We start from the raw sequence: 15658 nt of genomic DNA on the forward strand, positions 1-15658 counted from the left end.
GATATAGAAAACTCTGTTGCCGAGCCCCATCGAACTCTAAATATCCTTGAAATTTCTCCATTTGGATTGAAATTCGATTTGAACCGAAGGTAAAGTCTTTATTTTCTTGAGTTCTGAAATGACACATAGTGCGATACAGTCAAAATAAGGTATTAGACTACGAAAGCAATAGATACCTCATAAACAGGTAGACTGCTAACCGGATTCTCTATTCTCTATCTTTAATAGGTTTCTGTTCGTTATATTAGAAAATAACAAAAACAAGATTATTAGAAATCCTTTATTTTTTTAACCTAATCGCTCTTTTGATTTTGGAAATATATATATATTTTTTTATCAATATATTGCTTCTTTTACACACTCCAACCTAATCCAAATGGACTAGTTAAAAAAATAATTAGGACTTATGAAAAAATTGATAATAACACGCAAGAAAAAAATGCCTTCCCATACCCGTATTAGGCACTAATTTATTTTTAACATTTAATTAGTTCGGGTAATTTTTCAAATTACGAATGGAAGCTCGTTTCTTTTTTTTTTTTTCCTGGAATAAGGAAAACTGGTTTTTTATCCATCCATTTATATTTATTCACTTGACCCAAATTGGAATTCTTTTTTTTTTTTACATCAAAAAAGGGTTGTACCGATCAGGAAAGCAAAAAACTGTTATCTGAATTCTCCCTTGATACGACATGCTATTTTTTCCATTCATTCCTTTCAGGATCAGTCGTGGTCTTACAAACTCTACCGCAGATTTGGACGAATCCTTTTCTTCATACAAATGTGTAAAAGATGCTAGTCGCACTTAAAAGCCGAGTACTCTACCGTTGAGTTAGCAACCCCAAAAAACAAAAAAAGAACGTACTGCAAATATGTAGATACAACCAGAATAAAGAAAAAAATCCAGTCGTGTGTGCGTCAGGGATAAATAGATCCATTTATCTATGAGAGAATTATATTTGGTCCATACAATGTTGTCAATATTATTATGAATTTTTCATATAGTGAAACGAATAGAAAAAATCAATAAAAAAGCTTAAGCCCTTGGGTTGTTAGTTCATACAATGAATGAAAACTAAGCCAGTTAAGATAATCTCAAAAATTTTTATACTCTTTTAGACCCACTTTTTATGGCCTTTCATTTTTTATGATGAATAAATTATTCATATAATAATATATATATTAGTTTTATTCAGAATGAATATATTATTTTCTATTTTATATACAGTATTTTTTTCTATACAGTAAAATTTTGTATTTATAAAAAAATTCGAATTTATATAATCTAGATCCAAATTTTTTTCATAAATTTGTTTATGATTATAAAACATAATAGTTGTTCGCAGGTTTTTTTTAGTATTCGTATCTTAGGAGGAAGACTAATAAATCAAAATAAATATGATGGAAGTGAAAGAGGAGGAAAGATAAGAGTAGATAAAATTTGATATCAAGCTATATACGAGTCTTTCACATCCTCTTTTTTTTATTTCATTAATTAAATTTCATTTTATTAAGACTTAATTCCGTACAAATCCCTGCCTTATAATCCCTGCCTTATTTTAAATATCATGAACTTTTCTTGTTGGTTGAGCTCCTTTTTTAAGAAAATTGAGAATAGCAGGAAGATTTAAATAAGTTTGATTAGTTATCGGATCATAAAAACCCACCTTGCTAAGATCTCTTCCTTCTCTTCGGGAGCAAACATCAATTGCAACGATTCGATAAACGGCTCATTGGGATAGATGTATTGGGATAGATGTATATGAATAATACCCCCCCTAGAAACGTATAAGAGGTTTTGGCCTCGTACGGCTCAAGAAAAAAATTCAATGAGTAGAAGTTAACTTTAACTCTCTGTATAAAATTCAAATAGTCAATTCAAATATTAAATAGATTAATAAAAACATTAAATCAATTAGCCAGTATTGAAACCCTAAATATTTTTTCCATAAAAAGCATTCATAACATTCGTACTCTCGTAACTCAAGTTAAACAACTCTCAAATACCTCACCGGAGAGCCCTTAAGTACTTTTTTTATTGAGTAGTCTCTAGCCCTTTTTTTGGTTGGCTCATTTTTTAGAATCTATTTTGATTCTTCATTCTGATCTATTTTTTCAAACAATTGAAAACTGGATTTCCTTGTTTAGGGATTCTTTATCCTTACTTTGAATCTTTAGGTTTAGACATGACTTCGGTGATCTTGAATCGTTTTATTAAAAAAGGGCAGGAACAAGCCCCTTATTTTGTTTATGATGTCTTTTCTTTCTATACAAAGAATCATACAAACGCTTGATTCACGCATGATAGACTTTTGATTCAAAGAATTTTAAAATTTTCAGAAAATTTACCCCCTTCCATTATAAAATTGCTTGAAAGGACTTTTTTTTCAATATAAAAAGACTTACGAAGTTGTTCCAACTTATTGATTCGCACTAACCTTAGATCCTTACTCCTGCGAAAGGAATAAAAACTTTCTATTCTCCTTGAGCTCCATCCTGTACTCTTTTTTATATTCCAAAAAGGTGTAGGACTCGAGTAAAATAGAATACAAAATGTCGAGCCAAGAGCACCTATATTCCTATATAAAAATATAAAAAGTGGCGGATGAAAAAATCCACAGCAGATCAGGTCCTTAAATTCAAGTCGCACGTTGCTTTCTACCACATCGTTTTAAACGATGTTTTACCATAACATTCCTCTAGTTTGTGTAATTGATTCAATTCTGGAATCATGAATAGTCATAGTTCAGTCAGTATATCGTAATCTATACCTTTTCTTTCTCTATGAATGGAATAGTGAATTTACGCGTAAAGGTTCAGTCAGAATTCAAATGAATCCCATATTAGTTTGAATAGAAATCTATATTTATATCTATAAATATAGATTTTTTTGAATTCGGTTAAAATAATGAAAAATAAGTTTATTCTTCTTTTCATTTCAATATTTTATTCTTAAAAAAGATTGGATTTTTAAACAGAAAGAGAAAGATGGTGTACAAAGGCAATAGAAGATTGATTCGGTAATGACTATACTCTGGGACGGAAGGATTCGAACCTCCGAATAGCGGGACCAAAACCCGTTGCCTTACCGCTTGGCTACGCCCCATTTCGCTTTTTATTCAAGACTACTAAAAGAGTAATATTCCTATTGGTTGTTCGTCAATTCAAAATTAAATATAGGTTACATCGGTGCTAGAGTTTTAACACGTGTAGATAGCAAATAAAACTTACTTTATTGATCATTACATAGAATTCAATTAAGATATTGTATGAAAATATTATTTCTTTAATTCTCATAAGAGAATGAAAGGATTTTTGATTGAGTAAGTTCAACAAAGTCTTTTTAGACTATCTTTCTTTATTTTTTCCTTATATAAAAAATATATTAATAACTCAATCAAAATTAAATTATCCACAAGAACACCAATTTTTGTTATGCTTAATATATTTAATTTGATCTGTATTTGTTTTAATTCTGCCCTTTTTTCAAGCACTTTTTTAGTCGCCAAATTGCCAGAGGCCTACGCCTTTTTGAATCCAATCGTAGATGTTATGCCCGTAATACCTCTTTTCTTTCTTCTCTTAGCCTTTGTTTGGCAAGCCGCTGTAAGTTTTCGATAAAATGCAATTCTTAATACTGTCTTAAAAAAATTCACGTTTTTTGTTCTTCCAACAATTCAAAAGATCAAAAAATCTTGACGGCAGCCATACTAAATCTGGATCATTTCTATTTCCTAAATTTTATCCTCTTTTCCCTAAATGAAAGAACCTAATTAGATTCGAGTTCACAAAAAAAAAAAAAATATCTAGATGTTGGTATGCAAATCTGTTTGAATATGAAAGATTCGACTATTATCTTAATTACAACTGACTTTCTGAAACTTTTTTTATTTATTTTTTGGTATCAAAATTAGATATTTGATATAAAAATAGAGAATCTATTCTCTTTTTTTTTTTAGTAAGATCTTGGAGATTGTGTAATGCTTACTCTCAAACTTTTTGTATACACTGTAGTTATATTCTTTGTTTCTCTCTTCATATTTGGATTCCTATCTAATGATCCAGGACGTAATCCGGGACGTGAAGAATAAAAAAGAAAGGTTTTTTATTGCTTTATTTAATTAGTGGAAATGCTCTAATTTTATTAGGATTTTATCTATTACACATCATCAAAAGGAGAAAGGGAAAGAGAGGGATTCGAACCCTCGGTACGATTAACTCGTACAATGGATTAGCAATCCAACGCTTTAGTCCACTCAGCCATCTCTCCGAATCAAAAGGGATACTTATTAGGTTCCATTAAACAAAAAAAAGGTTTGAAAAAGAACCTTCTCCACTTTATTCTTAAAAAGCTTTCTTTTTTTGTATAGATTATTCTTTATATTATATATATTTTTTCATTTTCTATATTTTATTATATATATATATAAATTTCTTTTTTATTATATAAATATATTTATCCTCTATTTATATATATAATATATATTACTATTATATAAATAAATGTTTTTGTTTTTATAGAACTTTCTCAGTAATTCTAGTTACATTAAAAATTTAGCTAAAGATTAGGCGCGAACTCGAAAGAGAAATAAATAAAACTACAATCATAGAAATAGAGAATCCTTTTTTTATTTTGTCTCGTCAAAACACAAGTAAAAGATCTTTTTTATTTTAATAGCCTGGCCTGGTCAGTCCCCAGCCGGGCCTTTTTTTGTTAAAATTAAAAAGACTCATCCGATGGATTTTTAGACAAAAAAAGATTTGAAATAAAAAAAGTGGAATTTAATTCGCTTTTACTAATTTTATTAAGTCAACGCTAGAATTTTCTAATTTTTTTTTCAGATTTTTTTATTACACCCCCGATTACTTTGTTCGACAAAAGGTTAATTTATATGCAATAATTGCATTGTAGCGGGTATAGTTTAGTGGTAAAAGTGTGATTCGTTCCTTTAATCCCTTTAATAGTTAAAGGGTCTCTCGGTTGGATTCATCTTCCGATCAAAAATTTTATTTCTTAAAAGGATTTAGTCCTTTCCCTTTCAATGAAAGATTCAAGGAAGATTATAGATTCTCGTAATTTGTATCCAAAGACTCTAATCAATTGTAAATTTGGATTATGAAATTCCGAAACATAATTTTTGAATTGGATGACTATTTACAATTCAATAAGTATAACAAGAGGATCCATGGATAAAGCTAGAAAAGTGTCTTTCTTATCGTAACTAAATCTTCAGTTCTATATCATTGTTTGGTATAGAAAAAATTGAAGCAAAATAGCTATTAAACGAGAACTTTGGTTTACTAAAGACATCGACATATTATATTGTTTTAGCTCGGTAGAAACCATATACTTTTCCTAAGGATTCCGTTAAATAGAAATAAAGAACGAAGTAACTAGAAAGATTGTTCGAGTTCGCCTGATCTATCTTCTAGAAGGATCATCTAGAAAGCAAAATTTTCTGTGAAAGTACCCAGACGGAAAAAAAGCTAACATAGATGTTATGGGTCGAATTTTGATTTCGTTCCCGTCTTTTTTTATTTGGGAAGTTCTCCATCCATCATAAAGGAGCCAAATGAAACCAAAGTTTCATGTTCGGTTTTGAATTAGAGACGTTAAAAATATAAAAATGATCGATCGACGTCGACTAAAACCCTTAGCCTTCCAAGCTAACGATGCGGGTTCGATTCCCGCTACCCGCTCTAAATTCACAATTGCCCCTTTTTTTATTAGAGACAATTTTCTCTATTAGAATTGTCTAATAGCAATTGTGTATTGAATTCAGTTCAATACACAATTGCTAAAAAGATTTTGCACATTCTTTTTTTTTAACAATTGGAAAGTAAAAAAAAAAAAGCGAAAAGCGTCCATTGTCTAATGGATAGGACATAGGTCTTCTAAACCTTTGGTATAGGTTCAAATCCTATTGGACGCAATATCAATATATCTATATTGATATTTATCTATTATTTCCATTTCTATATATTATATATAATATATTTTTATTCTATTTCGAAAAAAGCTAAGAAATAAATAGAATAAGAAAGAAATTCTGAATGCTTTAAGATTTAATATTAAACAGATATATAGTTATATACTTCTTTCTATTATATATACTTGACTTGTAGACTTCTATTTATAGATTATAGAATTTCTTAAAAATTTAATTAAAATTAAAGAGTCAAATTGACTAAAGAATCAAAAAAAAGAACGTTTCATTTCTTTTTTTATACTTTCTCCTGAAGTAGAAAACGTTCTAGTTGCTCTTGAATACCTTCTTTCAAAAAGCTTTCTGCTTCAGCGGTTAATGTCTTGGTAGAGGCTATGATTTCTTGAAACTGAGGTTTATTCGTTTTTAAGTAAGTGCGTAACTGAACGAGAAATTTTCTTACTTGTCCAATTTCTAATCCATCCAGATAACCATTTGTTCCGGTATAAATGGTCATTACCTGTTCTTCCACTGTGAGAGGGGCTGATTGGGATTGTTTCAGTAACTCACGCAATCGTTGACCTCTTGCCAATTGATTCTGAGTAGCTTTATCGAGATCAGAAGAAAATTGGGCAAAGGCTTCTAATTCAGCGAATTGAGCCAATTCCAATTTTAATTTTCCAGCTACCTGTTTCATAGCTTTAATTTGAGCGGCGGACCCTACTCTCGAGACAGAAATCCCTACATTAATAGCAGGTCTGATTCCAGCATTAAAAAGATCGGCGGATAAGAATATTTGTCCATCTGTAATGGAAATTACATTAGTAGGAATATAAGCTGAAACATCTCCTGACTGGGTCTCGACGATTGGTAAGGCAGTCATACTTCCTTCACCTAATTGAGAGCTTAATTTAGCGGCTCTTTCTAAAAGACGTGAATGTAAATAAAAAACATCTCCTGGATAAGCTTCACGACCCGGCGGTCTTCGTAATAGAAGAGACATTTGTCTATAAGCTTGTGCTTGTTTGGAAAGATCATCATAAATTATTAAAGTGTGTTGTTCACGGTACATAAAATATTCAGCCAAGGCTGCTCCTGTATAAGGCGCGAGGTATTGTAACGTAGCTGGGGAATCGGCCGTTTCAGCTACCACAATAGTGTATTCCATTGCCCCTCGTTCCTGTAAACTGGTCACTACCTGAGCCACGGAAGAAGCTTTTTGACCAATAGCTACATAAACACATATTACATAGGTAGTAATCCATTCTCTAACTCTTTTTATTTCCTTTACCTTTTCTTTTGTGAGAAAATTTTCTCACAAACAAAGGAATTGTATAGTACGAACTAACATAAAAGCGGACTCATAAAAAAACACCTTCTATCTACTTCCAATTTTTCCGAGGTATCTATTAACCATAATCTAAAAAACGATGAATAACTCGCTATTCACCCAGATACTCAGTCATAATCCTGATGTCGGAGAGATGGCCGAGTGGTTGAAGGCGTAACATTGGAACTGTTATGTAGACTTTTGTTTACCGAGGGTTCGAATCCCTCTCTTTCCTTACTTTCAACTAATTCACCAATCTTACGTGATTGACCACAATGTATCAAATCCAATAAAAAAGAATAGATATAAAATCTACCTTGTTTTGATTTTGAAATAGATTCTCTACTCCTAATTTCTTTCATATGGAAAATGCTGGGAAGAGCAAACAAGGGATCCAAATCCCCCTACCAATCTATGATACATGAATAGGAAAAAGATTCCTCGACAAAATCCCTTACCTTGTGCCTTTTTATTTTTAACGGCAAAGGGGAGTTGTCCGAACTCTTGTTTTTAGTAATTTTTTTTTACTTAAGTTAGGTTTATTAAGTCTGTCGAGAGTAATATTCTACGACAAGCAATTCATTTATTTTCAAACCGACGCATTTCCTATCTATTATTTGATTGACTAACCCTTCATATTGGAATGTGTGAAGAGTCAGATGGTTTGGCAATTCCTCAGGGGCAGATGAATCAAGAAGATTTTGAACCAAAGTTCTAGAGTTTTGTTCATCCTTCACTGTAATAATATCTCGGGGTTTGCAGCGATAACTTGGTATATCAACTATACGGCCATTAACTAAAATATGTCCATGGTTAACTAATTGGCGCGCTTGAGGAATAGTCAAAGCCATACCCAATCGAAAAAGGATGTTATCCAAACGCATTTCAAGTAATTGTAGTAAAACTTGACCTGTTGACCCCTTGGCTTTTCCGGCGATACGCACATATTTAAGTAATTGGCGTTCTGTAAGACCATAATGAAAACGCAATTTTTGTTTTTCTTCTAAACGAATACGATATTGAGATTTTTTTACGGGGCGTGATTGGTTTCTAAGATCGCTTCCTGCCTTAGGCCTTTTACTAGTTAGTCCCGGTAAAGCCCCCAGACGTCGTATTTTTTTAAAACGAGGCCCTCGGTAACGTGACATAAAGACTCCTTTTTTTATTGAAATTGTACAAAACTAAATAAAATTAAAACTGAACTAAATGATAATGATAAATGACGTGAAATACACTCCAATAAACTATTGGAATACAAAGTGTAAGAAGATATATTCTCTCAATATACAGATTTTTTTTATTGTATATACAATATATATAAATCAAATAAATCACAAAAATTTTCCTTTATTTTCTTGATTTATTTTGCAAAGATCGAACTCTTTTACCCAATATATATTCCTATATGGAAGTTTATATGACATAATATAAATGGAGTGGTAACTCTTGGAAAAAGGTCCAAGAAGTCTTTTCAATCTTCTTTGATTTTGAAAGTACATTAAAAATCATGTAAAAAAACGAAAAAATATGGAAAAGCCGGCTATCGGAATCGAACCGATGACCATCGCATTACAAATGCGATGCTCTAACCTCTGAGCTAAGCGGGCTCAAATAAAATTGAGCATGCATACAAATTCACTAAACTACTAGATCATATCAATTAACTATTCTATATAATATTTTATAATATTTTTCCTTATCTATTTAGAATTAATCATATTCTATATATTCTAGAACAGAATATAGCTCAAATAAATAGTGACTATCATTAAATAAATAAAGCATAACCTTACCTTAATTAATAGAATATAGCAGTATATTGACTTTCAAATTTTAATTTCATTAGTTTCTAAATAAGAAAATCTTAATTAGATCAGAAATCTTTTTTTTTTTTTTCTATCTATTCTATCTATTTCTATCTATTATCTATATAGTATAGAATTATTAGAATTTTAAATTTACGAAGTAGACTTCTCATTTTTTTCCATTGTACATTGTACAATTCTAAGTTTCAATAATAACTTTCTTTTCATGAAAGTAAAAAAAAAAAAAAAGAAAAAGAATCGACCGTTCGACTATTTCTTAAAATTTAAGACAACGATGAGAAAAGGAAGAACATATATATGTTATGTAATATATAACCATATTGAATTGCAAATACAAAAATGATAGAATCTTTGTTGATTAGACTAAATCAATATGAATGGGGCTCAAAAAAATGAAAGAAGATAACAAAGACATAAAATAAGTATCTATAATGTAATGAATCCCAAGGTTTCGGCATAAGAAAAAATGGAAAGACAGCATAGCATAATGAGATCCTAAAAAGGGGGATATGGCGGAATTGGTAGACGCTACGGACTTAATTGGATTGAGCCTTGGTATGGAAACCTACTAAGTGATAACTTTCAAATTCAGAGAAACCCTGGAATTAACAATGGGCAATCCTGAGCCAAATCCTGGTTTACGCGAACAAACCGGAGTTTCCAAAGCGAGAAAAAAGGGATAGGTGCAGAGACTCAATGGAAGCTGTTCTAACAAATGGAGTTCACTACCTTGTGTTGATAAAGGAATCCTTCGATCAAAACTTCAAATAAAAAAAGATGAAGGAGAAAAACCTATGTTGTATAAAATTAGGTAACACAAAACGATCTCAAAAATGACGACCTGAATCTCGATTTCTATTTTTTTATAAACAAAATCGAAATGTTGTGAATTAATTCGAAGTTTAATAAATAATATTTATTGATCAAACGATTCAATTCATAGTCTGATAGATCCTTGATGGAACTTATTAATCGGACGAGAATAAAGATAGAGTCCCATTTTACATGTCAATACTGACAACAATGAAATTTATAGTAAGATGAAAATCCGTTGACTTTTAAAATCGTGAGGGTTCAAGTCCCTCTATCCCCAGCTCTACTCCCCGAAAAGGTTGACACCTTACTTTTTTTTCGTTATTATTTATTTGAATTAGATAGAATCTATATCATTTTTCATTTTAAAACTTAGAAAGTCTTCTTTTATTTAGAAGATCCAAGAAATTCCCGGTCCAAAACTTTTTGAATTTACTACTTTTGAGTTTCTTTTCCTTGACATAGACCTAAGTCATATATTAAAATGATACTGATACTTCAGTAGATGATACTTCGGTAATGGTAGACATAGCTTAACAGCAGGGGACTCTAAATCCCTGTGTCATATGATAATGATCCTTCAGTTACTAATGGTAGACATAGCTTAATTGCAAAGGACTGTAAATCCTTATGTCACCTTTCGTAAAATGATAATGATTCTTTGGTAATGGTAGACATAGCTTAATTGCAAAGGACTGTAAATCCTTATGTCACCATTATTAAAATGATAATGATTCTTAGCTAATGGTAGACATAGCTTAATTGCAAAGGACTTTAAATCCTTGTGTCACCATTCGTAAAATGATAATGATCCTTCAGTAATGGTAGACATAGCTCAATCGCGGGGGACTGAAAATCCCTGTGTCATATGATAATGATTCTTCGGTAAATGATTCTTCGGTAATGGTAGACATAGCTTAACAGCGGGGGACTCTAAATCCCTGTGTCATATCATAATGATCCTTCAGTAATGGTAGATATAGCTTAACAGCGGGGGACTTTAAATCCTTGTATCACCATTCGTAAAACGATACTGATACTTCAGTATCAGTAAAGGTAGACATTGCTTAGCAGAGGACTCGAAATCCTCGTGTCACCATTAGGAAAACGAGGATGATACTTCAGTAGATGATACCTCAGTAATGGCGGACATAGCTTAATTGCGGGGGACTTTAAATCCTTGTGTCACCATTCGTAAAACGAGGATGATCCTTCGCCGGGATAGCTCAGTTGGTAGAGCAGAGGACTGAAAATCCTCGTGTCACCAGTTCAAATCTGGTTCTTGGCATAGGATCGATTCATTTTGATAAGTTTCTATTCTTCAAATTAAACGTATCTTTAGTAAAAAAGGTGCAATAATCCTTTATCCCCTCTCTTTTTTTGTTCATGTTGTGGATCCAGCCGTTCAAAAAGAGTGTATAATACTTTATACATAATACATATTCGAAAGGAAAGGTTAAATGAGTTCCGTTGAATCAAACAAGTAAAAAGGGGTCTATAACTATAGTATACTATAGTATCTATAGTTGAAGGGCAGAAATACCCCAAGATTCATTCGATACAATATAAATAGAATTGTATCCCCCCCTCATTTTTTGCTTTCCGATCTTATTTATTCATTCCCAGTTATGTGACTAAAGTTGACTAAGTTATGTGCGCGATACAAAGTTCATAATTCAGAACTCTTTTTTTTAGTTCATCCTATTGGCTCGGCTTTTACGAAATAAAAAAAGTATCTTTCAAATTGGAGATCAAGCTATCTCTAATAATATGAACGAGACCTCAACTCTTCTGTTTGTTTGATCTAAAAAAGAATAGAATTCAAAATATTCCGTGAAGGTCTGTAGTTCTAGAAGCTAAGGCTCATTTTTTATCATTCAATAAGCATCTTGTATTTCATAAAAATTGGGAGCAATATAATCCTTACGTAAAGGCCACCCTATCCAACTTTCGGGCATTAGGATACGTTTCAGTCGTGGATGGCTATCATAAGTGATTCCTAACATATCATAAGATTCCCGTTCTTGAAAATCCGTACTTTTCCAAACCCAGAAAACGGATGGAATTCTAGGATTACTCCTGTGAGTAAATACTTTTATGCAGACTTCTTCCGCTTGATTTAACACCATATTCTATTCTCGTAAGATGATACACGCTGGCTAAGAGGCCACCTGGTGCCACATCATAGGCACATTGCGAACGTAAATAATTGTAACCATATACATATAAAATTACAGCAATAGAATGCCAATCTTCCGGCTTTATTTGTAAAGTTTCTATTCCTTGGTAATCGAAGCCCAACGATCTATGAACCAGCCCGCGTTTGGCTAGCCAAACGGACAAAGTGCCCTGCATCTTTTTTCTTTCCCCCACACCTTTTTTATATAAAATAAGTCTTTCACATTTACCATGAGTTCTAATTTATGAAGATTTTTTTCTGATTCTTTAAAAGCCTCCTTAATTAACTAATTCGTGGGACGATACTGGACTTTTGTATTTAAAAAATGTTTCAGTAGAGATCTCTGAAGTAGATGATGGTGGATAGAGTAATTCTTGATCATAATTTCCAGTATGCGGACTGCGTACAACAAAAAACTTGTGATTGGTAGTAAAACACCGATTACCCTGTTGAGGTCTAATTCGATCCTTATAGATTTCTGTAGCTATTTTCTTACGAAGCTTTGTTATAGCGTCTATAACAGCCTCCAGTTTAGGTGGACAACCCGGCAAATAGACATCTACAGGAATTAGCTTATCAACTCCTCGAACAGTACTATAAGAATCGGTACTGAACATCCCCCCTGTAATTGTACACGCTCCCATAGCAATAACATACTTTGGTTCAGGCATTTGTTCATATAATCGCACTAAAGAAGGAGCCATTTTCATTGTTACTGTACCTGCTGTTAAAATAAGGTCCGCCTGTCTAGGACTCGATCTTGGTACTAACCCATAACGATCAAAGTCAAATCGGGAGCCTATTAATGAGGCAAATTCAATGAAACAACAACTGGTACCATAAAGAAGCGGCCATAGGCTGGAAAGTCTTGACCAATTTGAAAGATCATTTAACGTAGTTGAAATAACGGAATTTTTTGTTGTTCGATCAAGTACGGGAAACTTAATGGAATTCATAATTGTTTCAATGGTTTTTTTTTTTACTTTTTTTATTATTATTGTATTGTACAAGTATTCGGGAAACGAACTAAGACCATTCCAATGCTCCTTTTCGCCATGCATAAACTAAACCAAGAATTAAGATAAGCACGAAAATGAAAGCTTCTATAAAAGCAGATACCCCCAGGACATCAAACTCATTGCCCACGGATACAGAAAAACAGTTTCAACATCAAAAACAACAAAAACCCTTTCAATTTTTTTGATTTCAAATTGAACTTCGTACTTGTTTTCTCTATATTGATTTCTATTGTTTATTTAAGGTTCTTTAGAAACTCTTTTTGTTCGAAGTCGAAAAAGTTTTTTATGATACTTCATCAGATGATTGTACAAGGAAAATAAACAACTAGGTTTTAGAAAGGAAAGCCGGGAAAAAGAATTATAAATAACTTTTTTTTGATTGGATCAGGAATCTCATTATGTATTCGGTGTGGATAAAAGATCTTCCTATGTTATACTATTAAATTCTTGACGATGAATCGATTTTATAGCTCCGATATTGTTATTCATGATATTTCTTTCATTCGATATCATCGAAATCTAATTAATCTGAGTGAGTTTACAAGCGAAAGATTTCTCATCTCTATGGGATTAAATCCCGAGATATTCCAAAGAAAAATAATAATAATAAACTATTAAATTATGGAAGTAAATATTCTTGCATTTATTGCTACTGCACTCTTCATTCTCGTTCCTACTGCTTTTTTGCTTATAATTTACGTAAAAACCGTTAGTCAAAATGATTAATTTGAATAAAATTTTACTATCAATGACAATAAAAAAAAAGATTTCAATTTCTCGTCTTAAATGAAAGGAATGCATTAAATTCAGTAGTATCCTAAGGGGCCCGCTAGTATGAGTATGGTAGAAAGATATCTCTTTCTACCATACTAGCCATTATGGTTATTTTAATGTATAAAGATACAAGTGAAATATCTTAATATAAAGAAATCCACCTATATCTCTCTTTTTCTTTATAAACGTCAATATAAATGAAATAAAATATGAAATGTATGTACATACTTTCTCAATTTCATTTGTTTGTTTGATTCATTTAATACGGATAATCCCAATTCGATGGAAGCTTCTTCAGATTTCGAAAGGGGTTACCCCATGAATGGTTAACCGTGTAAACCCTGATATAAAAATAGAAAATGAGTCAATAAAACATACATCCAATTTCTAAAAAAAAATATTAAAAAAAATTGCCGAACGGTCTAGAAAACGAAAACAGTTGATACAGGTTGATAGAGTTTGATTATTACCGCAATTAGAAGTATTTCTAGAGTCCACTTCTTCCCCACACTATGAGAGAGAGGGAAAATGTAAAAACTACCATTAAAGCAGCCCATGCGAGACTTACTATATCCATGTGAATTCTGCCCCCTATTTCTATGAATATGAAGAAACTATTCCATTATTGTTCACTAATAATAGTGAAATCACTGGTGCAGAGTCAAAAAAAGGGAGAGGTATTTGGTCACCATTGACGAACTACTCCAAAAATCCACTTATCTTATCTTATAATGAGTTATTCTTAATTATAGAATTTCTAGTAGAATCGACAAGATGTAAACACAAGCAAACGGACATTTTTCGAAGTATCCAAGGAATCTGACTCACATGTAGAAAGAAGAAGACTTTTTCTTTCTTTTATGATTTTTTATTTTTGGAAGTAAAATGAAAGGCAATTCTTAATCTAATCTAATATTTATTGAATGTCTGAGTATTCCGAGACTTTCATGAGTCTAGATCCAAAGTATCTTAGGTCCTTTCCAAAATTATTAATTAAATTCCCTCTCTGGATATCCAATCTAATTGAAAACTCAGTAAATGGAACTAAATTAGTAGTGGCAAGTAAAGATTTACAGATTGCCCTCCACTACTTGAAGTTTTCCTTGAATCTGATAGGCAAAACTTTAGGTTAGATAATAGAACCTCGAGAGCCGGGGGCTTAGAATAACGAAAAGAAAGTATCAAGAGTCTTTTCCTACGTTTGATATTTAAAGTCTGTTGTTGAGTGAGGCGGCACCCGGATTTGAACTGGGGAAAAAGGATTTGCAGTCCCCCGCCTTACCACTCGGCCATGCCGCCAAAACGATAGAAACTAGATTCCAATTTTCTTTTTTTTTTTTCAACTCCGAAAAAAAAATATATATAGATTTTCAGTCACAAAATATAGAATCTAGTACAAACCAGAACCATTAACTATTGACTGTAAATTCATTACCTTTTTTGAATTAAAATTAAAATCTACTTTTTTTTATTTCTAATAATATTAAGAAAATCATTAGAAATACATTTATAACTCATCTATATTAAGTTTTTTTCAATTAAAAAGAAATCTTCTTCAATTTCAATTATAACAGTAATTATGAGTATATGTAAACCCCAGAATCAGAACATACGTTACGTTGTGTTATAGAGCTATAGCTCTATAATGGGGTATTTTATCTCTCTAGGGATGCTTTTGAGGAGTAATTCTCAATAAATTTTTATATTTCAATTTTTCCCTTGACTTGAAGAGAACATTTCCTTTTTGATAAAGCACAGCATGTGCTGTCCCAAATAGAACTGTACCACAA

The 15658-nt window shown here is 31.8% G+C and overlaps 1 long non-coding RNA gene and 5 other non-coding genes across 6 annotated transcripts; 2 read left to right on the forward strand and 4 right to left on the reverse strand.

The window, feature by feature from the left end:
- Positions 1-4182: 4182 nt before the first annotated feature.
- TRNAS-GCU (transfer RNA serine (anticodon GCU)) lies at positions 4183-4270 on the reverse strand. Its single transcript has one exon. It is a non-coding gene; the product is annotated as a tRNA-Ser (tRNA).
- A 3135-nt stretch (positions 4271-7405) lies between these two features.
- On the forward strand, positions 7406-7492 carry TRNAS-GGA (transfer RNA serine (anticodon GGA)). The gene has a single exon. It is a non-coding gene; the product is annotated as a tRNA-Ser (tRNA).
- Positions 7493-8791: 1299 nt separating this feature from the next.
- Positions 8792-8864, reverse strand: TRNAT-UGU (transfer RNA threonine (anticodon UGU)). The gene has a single exon. It is a non-coding gene; the product is annotated as a tRNA-Thr (tRNA).
- Positions 8865-11111: 2247 nt separating this feature from the next.
- TRNAF-GAA (transfer RNA phenylalanine (anticodon GAA)) lies at positions 11112-11184 on the forward strand. Its single transcript has one exon. It is a non-coding gene; the product is annotated as a tRNA-Phe (tRNA).
- A 2632-nt stretch (positions 11185-13816) lies between these two features.
- On the reverse strand, positions 13817-15191 carry LOC147932935 (uncharacterized). The gene is made up of 2 exons (XR_015574938.1): positions 15068-15191; positions 13817-14977 (listed from the first exon to the last, which is right to left on the reverse strand). It is a non-coding gene; the product is annotated as an uncharacterized LOC147932935 (long non-coding RNA).
- Positions 15097-15167, reverse strand: TRNAC-GCA (transfer RNA cysteine (anticodon GCA)). Its single transcript has one exon. It is a non-coding gene; the product is annotated as a tRNA-Cys (tRNA).
- Positions 15192-15658: the final 467 nt, after the last annotated feature.

This window comes from Camelina sativa, chromosome 12 (assembly GCF_030686135.1).
Source record: "Camelina sativa cultivar CO46 ecotype springtype chromosome 12, ASM3068613v1".
Taxonomy (NCBI): domain Eukaryota; kingdom Viridiplantae; phylum Streptophyta; class Magnoliopsida; order Brassicales; family Brassicaceae; genus Camelina; species Camelina sativa.